The 16,730-nt window shown below is 45.6% G+C and overlaps 1 non-coding gene across 1 annotated transcript; it reads right to left on the bottom strand.

Annotated features, from left to right (window-relative positions):
• Window positions 1–12,535: 12,535 nt before the first annotated feature.
• On the bottom strand, window positions 12,536–12,699 carry LOC142457672 (U1 spliceosomal RNA). The gene has a single exon (XR_012786369.1). It is a non-coding gene; the product is annotated as a U1 spliceosomal RNA (small nuclear RNA).
• Window positions 12,700–16,730: the final 4,031 nt, after the last annotated feature.

Raw genomic sequence — 16,730 nt, 5'->3', positions numbered from 1 at the left:
AGTAAGCCACTGCTGAATGAATGAATGAATGAATGAATGAATGAATGAATGAACATACAAACACGCAGGCACAAAGAACCCACAGAGGAGGGTACATTCATGGTTTGCCCAACACCTTGCAAACTGCAATCCTCAGAAGCCCATCTAACGGCTTAAGCGCTCTGTTTTCCTATGCCGAGAGAGACCTTGAGTTTGACCGCAGCTCTGTCCCGGGACCCTGGGGAAGCGGTCTCTGGGGCCGAGCCGAGCGAGATGAAGGAAACCCCTGCGGGGCTAGGGGTGCTCCCACCAGCCACTCTCGGAGGGTCCCTCCCAGACGCTCCAGCTTTGTAGACCACCCCCGCCGACCCCTCCCCCACCCTCACAGTCTATCTCTCTGTTGGGTAAATATTGTTTTTCGAGGCGCTCCGTGGTGGGAGACAAGGAAGGAAAACCCATCACCTGGGACACATGTGTGGGCTCTGCCTTTTCCCAAAGCTGGAAGTCAGGCTGCTGCACGCTGCTCCGGAAGAGAACCCCACAGGCGGCTCTGTAGGTGCCATCCGCACCCCCACCCCTCTCCCCCACACACTGCCCGGACCTACCATAAACCAGCCCTCCTCGGGGCAGGCGCACAGGGAGTTCCCGGCACCAAAAGGGTTTGGAAAAATTATAGGGGGAAAAGTCATTTGCTGATGGCACACTGCCCAGGCGGGTTAATACGATCCCGCAGACAGAGCCCTTCCTGCACAACTTGTAATTAATACGGAGAACTTTCGGCGACAGGAGGTGATTGGGCGAAGTTACTTAGTAGGTTTCAAAAGGGAGTTGGTGCCTGTGTGTAAGAGTAGCGTTTTTTCACCCGGACAAGTTGGGGGCACGCCTGCAAAGGTCATTTGGGGGAAAAGAGTCATGTAAGGGCCTGGACTGCAGCGAAGGCGTTCCTGAGTGGCGCCAAGGTTAAGCGCTTGTTTGGCTCCTCCCAGAAAGGTTGGTGGCTTGACTCTACCTACGTGCACCCAGGAAGAAAGGACTGGCGAGTCTCCGCCTGAAAGTCCACGGTTAGTGACAAACGTACGGAGTGTGGCTTGGGTCCAGCACACGTGGGATTGTCATGAGCTGGAATTAATTTATAGCAACTGGTTTTAAAAAATTAAAAATAAATAATTTTGAGTAAGAGGGTCGAATGAAGGTGGGGGAAAAAATAAAGCCTCACTGCCATCAAGTTGACTGCAACTCATAGTGACCCTATAGGACAGGGTAGAACGGCCCCTGTGGGTGTGCGAGAACAGGGATTCGCTACAGGAGTAGAAAGCTTCCTCTTTCTGCACGGAGCAGCCGGTGGAGTTGAACTGATGACTTTGAGGCTAGCAGTTCAACACATAACCCACTCCACGACTAGGGCTCCGATGGAAAGTAGAGCTAATGCTAATTCCAACAGTAAGTGATTGTTGTGCCCACAATGCGGGAGTCCTCGTGGCACAGTGAATTACTCTTTGGCCTACTAGCCAGAAGGTCAGCAGTTTGAACCCACCAGCTGCTCCACAGAAAAAAGAGTTAAAGCCTTCTGCTCCCATGAAGCCTTATAGCCACAGAAACCCCAGGGGGCAGCTCGCCTCTCTAATAGAGCCACCCCTGTGGGCATCAGAATTGACTCGGGCCCACGACTGTGCTAAGTTCTTTGACTGAGTCTGTGAAGTGTCATCAACATGGGTACTATGTTCATACTTATTTGACAGACAGAAGGAAAGACACATGAAGTCACATTCCCAGGGTCACACAGTGAAGATGTGCCGAGCTGGGACTTAGAGGCCCTGCATATCTAGGGCCTCTGGATATCAGCTCATCTCCCTCTGGATCTTAGTTCTCAGGCTGCCACGAGTTGGAGTGGCCCAGAGCCAGGCTGCAAGTCTCCTCCCTGTGACTTGACAATGCAACATGTTAAGAGTGAGCCCAGATTTGGATAATACTTTTAATCTCATTGGCAGGGTGACCCTGTAGCAAATCATTTAATCCTTGCATTTGTGTCTTCCTCTGATAAAGCAAGAGCACTGATAGCTCTCTGATCTCTACTAGAAGGCTAAATGTAATATCCATGTGTGTGCTAGTCTACTGTCATGTCTTGTGGTGGAATTTTCTGTAAGCATGGAACTCTATACCCATGTAAACATTAGACCATGGATACCAATGGGTTTTCTGCATTGAAAGACATGCTCTTTCTTTGCACTGTCTGGTAAGGTAGCCCCTAGTTACCTATGGCTAAATTGGCCCTTGAAATGTGACTAGTGTGATGGAAGATCTATATTTTTCTTTTAATTAATTTAAGTTTGAATAGCCACCTATGGTTAAGGGCTACCAGATTGGATACTGCGAAAGAGATTTCAGGGGAAGGGGATGTTGGGAGAGAACTTAGTCCAATCACTTTGCTTCATAGATGAAGACACGGATGCTTTAAGTGGGGTCAGGGATGTGTTCAAGTTTATACCATCAATAGGGTTTTCTGATAACCCGGTGTTCTCTGAGTTAAACATCCAAAATAGCCCAATTTAGACCAGGAGCTTGGGACAATGGATTGTTCAGTGATGAAACTTACAGCCCATGTAGCTGGAGCCTTGGTAGCCTAATGGTTATGTGCTGTGATCGATTGCAACTTGCAGGGTCGGCAGTTTGAACCAGGAGCTGCTCCACGGGAGGAAGACAGGGCTTTCTACTTCCATAAACAGGGCTAGTCTCCAAACTTGCAGGGGCAATTCTGCCCTGCCCTACAGGGCCACCATCAGTCAATATTGACTCCATGGTTTGAGTTTTTTGAGTTCGAAGGCCCCTGCAAAAGAAATAGCTAGCAAGATATGAGGAAGGTTTGGTGGGTTCCTATCCAAGGCTAGAGAGGGGGCTGGCACCACATCTATTGGTGTGAGCCTCCACTGAGCCCCCAATTTGGTGCTTCTTTGATCAGCAGAGATCCTCTTCTTTACAGACAACTGGAGAGAACCCCTCTCTTGATGGAGGCCCTTCCTGAGCAGGGTGGAGGGAGCTGCAGGTAGGTCTGCAGCCCTGAGGAGCAGCGTGCCGGTGACAGAGGACCCGGCTCTCCTGTGGATGTAACGGTCTATCTGTGAACAGAAATAAAGGCCTGTGGTGAGCTGCAACTTCGGTGCCAAATCACAATGCATAATTGGGCTTGATTTTTTCCATATGTATCAACAAAAACAGCTTTGCTTTCATGGGAGATGAAAGCGACCCCTTTCTTTGGTCATATTTCCTTTATATAGTTCCCGGGTCTCCACTGGGTTCATCATTCTCTGTTAAAAACAAACCCCCCCCCCAATTTTTTTGTTAAATCTGAAATTGAGAATGTGGAGAGATTTATGGATAGTCTTTATATTTCCTTTATGGCTGAGAGAAATGCTGTTTTGCTCTTTTCCCCCCTTTTATTCACAAAAACAATTAAATCAACTGGTCAGAGTTTCAGAGATAATATACTCTTGGGGCAGTGCAGGCACTAAGGATTTAATAGAGACAGACTGATGTTCTGATTTTTCAACATGAAGTATCCTCCTTGTTCTGTTTGAAGAACTGCCTCTTGGTCTATATGCAGGATCGACACGATCACAGGACAGCGTTCCTCTTGGTCTACACACAAGGTCAACAGGATCACAGGGAAGTGTTCTGGTATTCCCATTCTTCACAATGTTAGCCATAATTTATTATAATCCAAACAATCTAATATCTTATCATAGTCGATTAAAAAACATCTTGCTGGTATTCTCTGTTCCAGCCAAGAAACCTGCAGGGAAGGGGTCCATCAGAGTTGTATCCTTCCACTTATTCAGTCTGTACCCTGAGCAATTCATTTGAGAGGCTGAACCAGATAGAGAACACAGCATCAGGAATGGAAGACATCTCACTCACAACCTGCAATTTGAAGATGACTCACCTGCGTGCCGAAAGGGACGAGGACTCAAAGCACTTACTGATGAAGATCAAAGGCTACAGCCTCTAGTGTGGATTCCATCTCAACACAAGGAGCACAAAAATCAATGCTGCTGGACCAGTCCATACACTGTAAAAATAGACTGAAGACGGACAAAGAATGGATGCCTTGAAACTGTCCGGTTGGTGAAGAATATTGAGTATGCCATGGACGGCCACAATGATTAGACGCATCCTGGAAAAATATAACAGTATATCTCTTGGCTGGAGGATGTTGAGACTGTCTCACATGCATGGGCACGTTATCAGGAGGGACCAATGCCTGGCAAAGGCATCATGCTTGGTAAAGTACAGGGTCAGTGAAAAAGAGGAAGGGCTTCAGCGGGATGGGTTGACACAACGGTTGCCACAATGGTCTCACACAAAGGGACGAGTGTGAGGATGGTGCAGGCCTGGCAGTTCTGCTCTGTGGTGCTCTGGAGTGCTGGGAATCAGAGCAGACTTGGCAGTGCATCCCCACAAGACCATCAAAGGAGAGACTTGCCTCTTTTTTCTGGCACAGGGGAAGAAGACTCCAGAGAAGGCTTAAATTAGAGAGCTTGTTTTGAAGGCAAGTCTGGCCAAAAGGGGGTGAGTGACAGGGAGAAGCACAAAGGACAAAGATATCCTTCTCACCTATAAAACACAGCCAGTTTTCCCTTCTGGGTTTAAAAGGTTCTGTTACGGATTGAATTATGCACATACCCCCTCCCCCCCAAAAAAATTCTCTGCTGTAAATCCTAACCTTTATGCCTGTGAATTTAACCCCATTTGGGAGTAGGTTTTCTTTCATATGTTAATGTGGTGAGATTTAAGTAGGGTATATTTGAATCAACCTGTTTTGAGATCTACAAGGGACTCAATGAAGTAAGCAAAGGGGACATGGCTGGTGTCCAAGTGAGACTGGTGTGAGGACACACGAGGGTCTCCAAGGAACCAGGAAGCAGAAGCTGAAGAGACAAGGAGCTTCCTCTAGAGTGCAGAGTCTTCCTCTAAGGGGGGGCTTCACATTTGGACGTGTGGCCTTCTAAATGGTGAGAAAACAAACTGTTGTTATGTAAGGCCACACATGTGTAGTAGATCTGCAGCAGCATGTTTCACATCAATTGGCTCTCTTTGTCAGGGGTCCCACGTAATGGTGTGCTCCTGCACAACTTTCCCAACGCCACGTTCAGAGGCTTCACACTGACTGTTAAACACTGCTAAGCAAGTGAGGGGTAAGGATAGCTACTGCAGATCAAACTTTAAGAAGCATCATGCCCATAACGCAGGGGTGGGGAACGACCTTGAAATCCTCAACACCCGCTAACATCAGTTGCCTCGTCACAGAGAAGCAGTTCCAGCTCTCACAGGAGGGGCGAGTTCATTAAATGTTTGACTAAATATAGCAGGCTAATTTTTAAGTCGATAATTTTGTCTGGCCCTCAGATGGTGCTATATTTATCCAAATATCCTGCCCTTGGCAGGAATAAGGTTTCCCAACCCACTGTAACCGTTGCCTGGAGAACAGTGCACTCAGACATATTCTGCATTCTCTCTGGATTCGTCAAAGTCACTCACAGCGTTCACACATGGGCAGAGTTCTCCCATATATCTGCATTGTTTCACTTTCACGTTAATCACTAACAAAAAACAGCCAACATTCATGTCAGTGCCACACTCGTTTGCCTATTATTAATGTTGGTCGGCCTCTTACAGGAACCAAGGCCTTTTTTTGACCTCCGTTTATAAAAGAATATCAAATCCTCTGAGGTCCTAGAGTGGACTAGGCCCTGGTCAGATCTGCAAAGCGTAGGAGCTGCTCAGTTTTTATCTGAACTCGCTGGCCTCCCTAAGCTGACCCTTCCTCTCTGCTGAGCTTGAAGGGTTGTCCTCAGATTCAGCCTCATGAGCGCCAGGTGTTCCAATCCTCTGAAGCCCCTCTGGGTGCTACAGCATGGGGAAAACAAAAACAGAACAACTAATAAATGTGTTCCGTGAAAATCCATAGGTTATGTCATTCTTACAATAAAGAAAACGTTGAATTTGTAAGTTGATTCCAACTCATGGGGACCTGGTGTGTGTCAGAGCAGAAATGGGTCCCCAAGGGGTCTCAGTGGCTGATAATTTTGGCGTATTGCATGCATGAGCATTTTTGTCCTAGGCACTTCTGAAGTGACCCACCTGCCCAATGTTTCAGTTAGCAGCCAACAAGGTTAACCCGGGAGTCTATTGGTTTATAACATCCGCTATGTCTTTATATTATCAATTATATCAATATGAAGGTATAGTCAACTTACATAGATAAGCTTTCAACCACTTTATAATAAAACATAAAACATTTTGGCATGATAATATGCATTCATTTTTCCCCTTGTAAGCCAGTTTAACATTTATCTGTCCCCCGTTCTAATCTTTTAATCTGATTGGACCAATCTAGTTTATATGCTAGACCTTAAACCAACAATGCATTAATCAGCCTTTTGCTTTTAGGAATGGATGATGATCCAGACTAGATCAGAGATTCGTTAGGAAAAAGGAAATGGGGAACGTGGGCACCGAAGAGTATCCATTATAAGGTGACACCATTACATTGGTGTGAGTTCATGTTTGGCGCCTTTACCAGGAGAATGAGAGGCCGAGGTGAGGCCTGAGAGGAGCATTCTTGCCATTTTGGATGAGCGCTTTCTTGGCGCAGACATGCTTTCCATGAGAGGGTGCTTAGCAGCCTCCCTAGCCTCGACCCACAAGATGCCAGGAGTATCCACTTTCCAGTGGTGACAAACAAAAATGTCTGCAGAGGGTGCCAAATGCACATGCCCCATGGGGGCAACTTTGACCTTGCTTGAGAACCGCTGGCTTAAATGCAAGACTGCTGGCTCCAAACCTGGATATTTTTAGTTCTACTTCACAGCCTATAAGGTAAAGTGATCCGCAAGTAGATTTTAAAAGGATAGGTCTGAGGCAACACCAGAAGAGAGGCTTAAATCGGGGGCATCGTGAAATTGAGCCTAGCAGATAACTTGTGGCTTTAGGGGAGAGACCCAAAACTAGATCTAGACAGCTGGAGGGGAGAGAAAGAGAGAGAAAGAGGGAGAGGGAGAGAGAGAGAGAGAGAGAGAGAGAGAGAGAGAGAGAGAGAGAGAGAGAGAGAGAGAGAGAGAGAGAGAGAAAACATTTTTACCAGGGTTTTATCCACTTTATGGAGCCCTTGCGGCATCCTGGGCTATGAGTTGGGTTGCTAACTCCCAAGGTCAGCAGTTTGAACCCACCAGCTGTTCTGCATTCTACTAGAGAAAAATGAGATTTTGTTGTTCCCATGAAGACTCACAGCCTCTAAGGCCCCAGGGCCCGTTCTACTCTGTCCGATAGGGTTGCTATGAGTCACAGTAGAGTCGATGGCAGTAGGGAGGTGTTCACTTTAGGAACACAGATGTGAAACTCCTTGATAAACTTAGATCTTAAAAAAGGCCTTGGTTTCTTTGAGGAAACTCAAGAAGGGTTTCAGTCTTCATTAGCAGGAGCATTTCATTAACCCAGTGCTTGCATTCTGGATGAGAGGGAGATGAGGCTTTCTGTTTCCATAAAGAGCTGCAGAAACCCAAAGAAACACTTCTACCCTGTCCTTTAGGGTCACTATGAATTGGAGTCAAGTAAATGTTTTGGGTTTTCTTTATTTGCTTTGCATTCTGGAAACTTTGATATAAACCAAAGTTGTATGTTCTGAGGAAGCCAAAAAATACATTTTGTAAACCATTTGTAAAAGTCTAAGGAGTAAAGGTAACAACTAGGGAGGTAACAAAGAGGAGGACATAGAGATCCTGGTGGTGCTGGAGCAACGGCCATCTAGCTGAGAGGATTTACAAAGAGGCAGAAGAAGGACAAGCGTGATGATGGGGCAGGAGGAAGGTAAAAGGAAAAAGAGGAAAGATCTAGGAAGCAGAGCTATGGATAGAGGTATAAACACAGGTGTGCACTAAGGTAAACATTATTTCATAAAAATAGAGGTATTGGCCTACATACATACATTTCTACAGAAATACATTGAGGAAGTGGATGGACTTTGGATCTCTGCTCAAGCCCTCCCTCAACCCAAGAATACTTTGTTCTAACAACCTGGCATTCTGTGATGCTCACCCTCCCAACACGATTGCTGAAGACAAAATGGGTGCGTAAGCAAATGTGGTGAAGAAAGCTGATGGTGCCCAGCTATCAGAAGATAAAGCATTTGGGGGTCTTAAAGGCTTGAAGTTAAACAAGAGGCCATCTAGCAGAGAAGCAACAAGCCTACATGGGAGAAGCACAACAGCCTGTGGGATCATGAGGTATTGACGAGATCAGGGAACAGGCACCAAAAGACCCCCAAACAAACAATCAAAAACATATTGTTGAGAACAAGGGGGGGTTGGAGCAGAGAGCCAAAATCCATCTGTAGACAATAGGGGTCACCAGGAGGGGGGGAAGGGAGGGAGGAAAGGAAAAAAGAGGAGCTGATACCAAGGGCTCAAATAGAAAATAGATGTTTAGAAAATGATGGCAATATATATACAAATATGTTGATACAGTTGATGTATAGAATGATCTAAGAGCTATAAGAGCCACCAATAAGATGATCTTAAAAAGAAAGAGAGAAAGAAATGGGAAACTAAATAAAGATTCTAAGTAATGTCCTCATGACAGCTTTGGTTGACATTCATCTAAATCAAGTTTACCAAAGATCTCCTCTGAAGAAAGCCCCGCACGTTGGCTCCCCTCTCAGCTACCAGCTGGCCCCTATCTTTCTTACATAACTAAAGATTTCCAAAGATTAACCTCCATTTGCTGTTGCAACATGTTTCCCCTCTGTTCATTCCTCCATTTCTGTCCAAAAAAGACCAACAAGGATCTGTTTGAGCCCTTCAAAAACCAAAACTTTAAAAACCTCCAGTCAATTCTGACTCCTGGTGATCTTACAGGACAGGGTAGAACTACCTCTGCGGGGAATGGAAAGTCTATTCTTTCTCCTGAGGAGCAGCTGGTAGTTTCAAACTGCTGACCTTGTGCTTAGTAGCCTACTACATAACCCACTATGCCCCAGGGCTCCTCTGTTGAGTCCCTCAGGGATAGCTCTTGACTCTCCCATGTTTCTTTCCTCTTGTTCCTTCCATGCTGCCAAAGTGTTCCTCCGCCCTTTCTGTTCTTTGCTGCTTCCTTGCCTCTGTCTGCTGCTTACATGCCCTCTCAGCTTCTGGCCTGGACCTGTTGTCTCCTGGTCTCTCTCCTTGCACAAAGCCTCCAAGCCTACATTTCCCAGCAGGGTCTCACCCCTTGGCTCTAGAGTTGGCTATACCACAGATGCCTCCAATACAACAGGTCTCTCACATTACTCTACTTTTTCTTTTAAGCCTGCCTTCCTCTCATTCCTGTACAATGAATGCAGGTGCTACTTTTTATTCGTCCCCAGCTAGAGAGCAGTGGTGAAATTCTTGCCTTCTCTGTGGGAGAGCAGGGTTCTATTCCTGCCTAATTCTCCTTGTGCTCGATCACCACTCATTTGGCTGTGGAGGCTTGACTTGTGATGTGATAGTGAACAGGTTTCAGCGGAGCTCCCAGACTAAATGGACTAGGAGAAACGGCCTGGAGATCAAATTTTGAAAACGAATTAATTTTATGAATCCAGGATAGCTAAACCCCTCAGAGCCAACAATGAGAATAGCAATACCAGGAGGATTAAGGGAATGTTGGGGGTGAAAGGGGGGAATTGATCACAAGGATCAACATATAACCCCCTCCCAGGGGGACAAACAACAGAAAAGTGGGTGAAGGACTACAGAGGACGATGTAAAATATGAAAATAATAATCTACAGCCTATCAACGGCTCATGAGGGAGGGCAGGAGGAGGGAGGGGGGAAAGGAGGAGCTGATACCAAGAGTTCAAGTAGAAAGAAAATGCTTTGAAAATGATGATGGCAGCATACGTGCAAATGTGCTTGACACAATGAATGTATGGATTGTGATAAGAGATGTAAGAGCCCCCAACAAAAGTATTTAATTAAAAAAAAGACAAAAGTTATTAATCGAGGCTCACCAATACCAATTGTAGCTAAAATACCAGAAAATTGAACAAAATCAGTGACAATGGAAACACCAACAGCCACAAAAATAACAGTACCTGCTTGGAGCTAGTGCAGAGGGTCACTGTACTGGGGTATCAATGAAAGCTCTGACCAGAGCACACTGCTGATGTTAGATGCTGTTCCGTCTGTTCCCACGTATAGTGGGTGATCCCATGGTCAACAGAAGGAAATGCCAACCTGTCTTGCAGCCGCCTCCACACGATGCTTCCTACGCTTGAGCCCGTTGGTGCAGTCGCTGTGTCCGTCTGTCTCATGGAGGGTCTTCCTCTTCTTGGAATCCCCTCCACTTTTCCAAGCACAGTGTCCTTCTCCGAGGACTGAGCTTTCCTGAAAACCTGTCCAAAGTACGCAAGGCACAATCTCGCCATCCTTGCCTCTAAGGAACATTCTGGCTGTGCCTCTTCCGAGACAGATCTGTTTGTTCTTTTGGTCGCCCATGGTAGTTTCAATAGTCTTTGCCTACACCGTAGTTCAAATGCACCCATTTTGTTTCGAGCTTCCTTAGTCAATGTCCAGCTTTCACATGCACATGAGGTGATTGAAAGTACCATGGCTTAGGTCATAAAGACAGTTTTCTTTAATCATTTTATTGGGGGCTTGTACAACTCTTATCGAAATCCATACATCCATTGTGTAGAGCACATTTGTACATTTGTTGCCCCATCATTCTCAAAACATTTGCTTTCCACTTGGGCCCTTGGAATCAGCTCCTCATTTCCCCCCCTCCCTCATAATGACAGTTCTGACCGGAGCACATTGGAAGATTCAAAAAGTAAAATTAGAGTTACAGCCTCATAGGTATATTGATATAGGTAAGCTGAGCTTACGAGAAATGTTTTTGTTTTTATAACTAACCACAAGAAATCTCTAAAAACTAATATCTGCAGAAATACTGCACAACAATTTTATAAACAGCTAGTTTGTTGTCTGATAATGTCACGCGGTGCCGTACCTCTTTCCCCCAGTAAAGCCAGTAAATGAATGCATCTTCCTAAAACAAAGACCCAATTAGACATGTTTGCCATGGAGACCCTAGATGTCATAGTGCTCCTTAAATATACCACACATTCATGCTCTGTGTTGCCCATTCCGGCCTACTCTACTCTTCCCCCAGATCTGTACACTTGCCAGCCCATATTAACTGGCCTAGATGAATCTCTTCTACGAAGCCCTCCATACCTTCATTCCCAACTCCAAACCCTTTCTCCCCAATAGTTGTTTAAATGGTAGTCTACCATTCCTGTGGTGTCATCTCATAATGAGTCTGCCTCATCGTGAAGGGACTTCTACCTGTGTGTACCTACTCTCCTTCAATCAAAAGCTCACCAGGGAGCAGAAACAGTCTTTAAAACCAAACAAGCAACTGATATCTTGCGGGAAAAATCAATTTTTGTAATCCAAAACATATAGGGAATTACTTTTACTTGTAATTCTCCAATTTCAGAAGCAAAGTATAAACATTTCCCATTTAAAAATGCAAAAAAGCTATGGCGCAAAGATAAGTCAAATTCACTTGACCCATCCCTGACAAAAGGTGCAAACGGTCACTGCAGTCTTAACTACTTCTTGCTCAATAGCATTTTTTGCCAAGGCTGCGATTAGTCCTTTTTAAAATTTTTAAAAATTAGAAATAGTAAGCTATTGGTGCTGGAAGATAAGGTCTCTGTTGGAAAACAGCAGTAATAAAAAACACCACTAACCAATGAAAATGATGGGACATGGAGGCGTTGTGTGCACTGGCTGAAGGGTAACTGTAAAGGGGAAAGATGAGCCACACAGGGCGTGAGAGTGAACTATCTCACTGAGGCAAGTGTCTCTGAAGCAGTTGCCCAGAGATAATATTTAGAGCTTAAACCAAATATATCCCGAAAGTCTTCTTAAAATTAAACAGTAGTTCAACTCAACTCGTAGAGAATGTCTGCCTTAAGCATGATGCTATTTTAAAACCGCCCCATGTGGGATCACATGAACAGCAGTGCATGAATATTCATGGAGAAAGAATCCTTCAGAAAAGGGGGTGGGAGCATTTGCACACCTTGAAGAATGTCATCCACGTCCCTGGGCGTACATGTAACAACCACTGAACTGGGATTTGCTTCGATGTGTTTCTTCTCAACAACACAGTAAGATAAGTAAATTACACGTATATCAGAAGAAGCAAAACTGTTCTGAGGGTTGGGTACTGTGAAGTACAGTTGGTCCCAGCCACGTGTGGTGATTTCCATGGAAATTAATTGTGGACCACAATCCATTGGCGGGTAATGACTTCAGTTTGGAGGGCCTCAAGGAGAAGTTCTTGAATAAAGTAAAATCGAATGTACAGGCTGGCTGTGTGCTATACTATAAGGACAGCTATTGTTTTACACAACTTTTGCTTCAGTTATAGTTCTACCTCTACCCACCCCCAGATATATGTGTATGTGTATGCACATGCATATGTATATACATATGTAAATACACACATATAACTCCATTATCTTTTTTTTTACAGGGGAGAGTGCGAACGCAGTCCCCCACTACCACAAATTCTGCAGTTGAGTTTCCCACCTTTGGGGAAATCGCAGGGGCCAGCACATCCGGAGTGCAATGGATAAGCCTTGCCCTGGGAAAACCACCTTCGTGACCGTGGTCTCTCCCCTGCCAGGGAAGTACAATTCCATTATCTTTGAATTTCATTTTTTCCATGAGCTCTTTGAAGCTTTCTTATATATGAACTAGAATCAAGCCCAAAGAATTTGAAATCCACTACATCTCAGAGCTTGATTAACAAAGAAGGAAAGGGTGTATTATCTTTGCAAACCCTTCTATATCATTTGGATTTAGAAGGGAAAAAAATCAAACTCAGAAACAGCCTTTCAGAATCCAACTTGTCATTCTTCAATGACTTCCTGGAAATGTTGTATGAATTGTTACTAATCCCTGGAGGGTACTGCTCACTGTCATAGAGTCAATGCCGACTCAAAACGATCGCATAGGACAGGATAGAACTGCCCCTGTGAGTTTCTGAGACTGTCAACTTTTTTCAGGATTAGAAATTCAGTAATCTATTAGAAAAAAAAACCCGACACACACACACACACACACACACACACACACAGTTTATTCCTGCTGTAGGCAATGGCATGACAGTGGGAAACTGCCTAGGAGCGCTTACTAGAAGAGCTTTGTCCCTGGGACGGGACTGAGGTCAGCAGCCCAGTGAGTGAGCATGAGCCAAGCACGGGCAGGCAAGACAGAAGAGTTGATGGTGTAGTCCCCAGCCACCCAGCCCAACGGTCACCTTCCCACTTGGCAAAAACAAAGGGTCTATTAATTTTTGAAATAGGAGAAGCATGTTTGTCTTATTCACATATTAATATGATTTATTTAAAAACCCTGATCCCGTTGCCTCGGAACGACTTAGAATGCTCTGTTTATCTCTTGGAACGCTGACAATGGAAGTTCAGATTTCTCCCTCTGGCCTTTTAAATGATCCTTTTTTAAAAAGAAGGATCTGGTGGGGGCCCAGTGTACTCACTACTCTATATATCACATAGTAACCTGGAAACCTTGATTACTGACTTAGGCAGATCTAATTAAAAATTAAAAGAAAAATAACCCGACTTAATGAAAATTCCTATCAATGGCCACCTAAATTCTCAGAAACCCTGAAGACTTGATTAGCCACTTGAAAAATAGCATTGATTACTTATAATTATCATGAAAAATTCCCTTTCAAAATGTTTTCCTCAGGTTAAACATCAAATCAGGGCTGACTGAAATATATACATGTCCATGTTCTAAATGACCAACATTTCCATGGGCAAGAACTTTTTTTGCTTCAATGGGAAAGGATTAACTGAAATTTGGGAACACATGTCCTCAGGGCATTTAGGTGGGTGACATGCTCCCCACATCTTTGCCCAGGAGTTTTTAATTTTCTTTTTTGAACGATTGTGGTAAAATATGCAAGGGGTTTCAAAAAATTATCTTTTACTGTCATTCTGCACAAACTTTGACTCCCCTCACAGATCACAGAAGTTTTCTGTTCTGACCATGTTAAAGGGTCCACAATTCAGCAGCAAAAAATTTATACTTATCCTGGTTGGCAACCATCACCACTCGGTTCCCTAAAGTGTTTCCTTGCCTTGGGCAGGAATTCAGTCCCCCTCACTGTCTGGGAGCTTTTAGATGCATAGGTCTTACGATGTGGGACTTCAAAATGCCTCTCTGACTTCCACTGGCCCCTCACTTGTCTCTAAGAGATACTGTAAGTATTATGGGGCTTTTCTGTTCTTAGCTGCCATTGAGTCAGCCCTGACACAGGACAGCCCCATACACCACAGAATGAAACGCTGCCCACTCCCGTCCCAGCCCCACCGTGGGCAGTGCCTCAGACTGTGGTGACCCAGAAGGCTTTCAATGACTGATTCTTGGAAGTAGATGGCCCTAGCCTTTTCCTTAGTCTGCCTTAATCTGGAAGCCCTGTTGCAACCTATTCAACATCATAAGCACACGGGAGCCCTGACTGGCAGAGGAGCTGTGGCTACACAAGGGGTGCGCAGGAAGCAAAGCTGGTCTGCCACGTGGAAAGCTGGATTCTATTTTACTACGGACTCACCAGTGCCCAGAGTCTCTGTCTGCCTGATTTCCAAATTAAATTACACTCAAACTTCTATCACTCCAGGGATGCAGAGGAGTCCCCAGGCGGCATAAACGGTGAAGCACTCGGTTACTGAGAGAAATATTAGAGGTTCATGTCCATCCAGAGGCACTTGGAAAGAAAGGCTTGCAAAAGATCTGCCCCGAAATCCCCCCGAGGGCAGTTCTACTGTGACGCACGTAGGGTCACATGAGTTGGAATTAACTCAAGGGCAACTAGGAAGATTTGTTTTGTTTATTCATTGTTTTAAGGAACGGAGACTCCTGGATCCCATATTCTGCAGACATCTTCACCTGAGTCTCCATGGGAACTTCAAGTTCACTGTGTCCAAATCTGAGCTCATCAACCTCCTTCTCAAGCCTCTTTACCCCCTTACCCCCAGCTATGATCTCTGCCTTGGGGAACAATGTGAGCATTTATTTCATTTCTTAAACTAGCAGCCCTTGAAGTTGGCCCTGTTTCCCTTGTCATCGGCCTCCACATTCAGCTATTCATTGATTTTTATCAATTTTTCCTCAGAAACGCCTCTTAAATCTCAGCCTCCCCTGGCACTGCCTGAGGCCAGGTTCACTATCTCTTGGCTGGATTATAGCCACAGCTCCCTAACTGGCCTCCTTGCCTGCTGTCTCTGCACTCTCCCACTTCCTTATCCATGCTTCCTCTGTGGTCTCTTCCTAAAAAGCAACCGAATAAACCAACGCGGGTGCAGGACATGCCCCTGCAGGATAATCCTGATGATCTCCCTCTTGCCTACAGGTGAAGGCAAACTGCACCAGCAAGGCAAATGCCTTTCATAATTGATCCCTTGCCAGTTTCCTCTTCTCTCTGCTCCTCCCAGACTTGGTGCTACAGTCGCGAGGAATTGCCTACCACACCAGGCCCATGCATTTGAATCGAAGACCACTGAAAGTACCAGGAACTGCTCAAAGGACAAGCAGATCCGTCCTGCAAGAAATAAGATCTGGGTGCTCCTCAGAGAATGGCGAGACATCGTCGCATGTACTTTGGACATGTTGTCGGGAGAGATCAGTCCTTGGCGAAGGACATCATGTTTGGGCAGGGAATGAGAGCAAGACCCTGAGCCTCCTCTCAAGATGGATTGATGTAGTGGCTGCAACAATGTGCTGCAGCATAAGAATCATTGTGAGCAATGGGCCGGGCCGGGTTCCCTTCTGTTGGGCATAGGGTGGTGATGGCTCAGAGCCAACTCGGTGGCCACTGAGAACAGCCCCTTTGCAACGAATGCTGTTTCTCCTAGAATGTCCCTATCCTTGCTCCCTAGAAAACCCATTTCAAGACTGAACTCAAATATTCCTTCCTTATGTGACAAAAACATTGCCATAGGAGCTTGGTTGTTAGCTGATGAGAGCCCCCTCCCCATTGTTCTGTTCAGCAGTTTTCACACGGTGCTGTAATCAGCTACGAACATGGGCACGGTCTTTACGAGGGCTTTTCTTCTAGTGTTTCTGGGTCTTCTCGAATCTCCATGTGCGGTAGAGATGCAGTTCCTAGTCCTTTTTGTGAGGACGTGGGGCCTCTTTTTGTGATGAATTTTGGACAAGGCATTGTGGACAGGAGGAATAAGATCCCTTCTACACGGCAGAGTCCTGGTGGTGTAGCGGTTACATGACCAGCCACTGGAAACCAGCAGCACCTCTGGGGGAGGCGGAGGGGGCACACTGCTGCCGTCAACACTCACAGTCTCAGAAACCCACAGGGGTCGCTGTGAGTCAACACTGACTCGAGGGCTGTGAGTTTGGTTTGGTTGATGCTGAGACATGTAACTGTAGAGCCGCTCATGACCTTTTTGACTTCTGGCACGATGACTGGCAATGGCAATGTCAAAGATGGTGATGGCTCCATCAACTAGGCTTCTTTGAACCGTAATGGACATTTGGCATGAGCCAGCCCTTTCCTAATGTTTCCCAGTGAAATGTTGGGGTAGTTTATTGTTGTTGTTGTTGTCGTCAGGTGCTATCCAGTTGGTGCTGGCCCAGAGCGGTTCCATGCACCACAGAGCGACACATCACCTGGTCCTGCG

The sequence above is a fragment of the Tenrec ecaudatus genome, chromosome 9, assembly GCF_050624435.1.
Source record: "Tenrec ecaudatus isolate mTenEca1 chromosome 9, mTenEca1.hap1, whole genome shotgun sequence".
Classification (NCBI taxonomy): Eukaryota; Metazoa; Chordata; class Mammalia; order Afrosoricida; family Tenrecidae; genus Tenrec; species Tenrec ecaudatus.
This window is presented reverse-complemented; position numbering and strand designations above follow the sequence as displayed.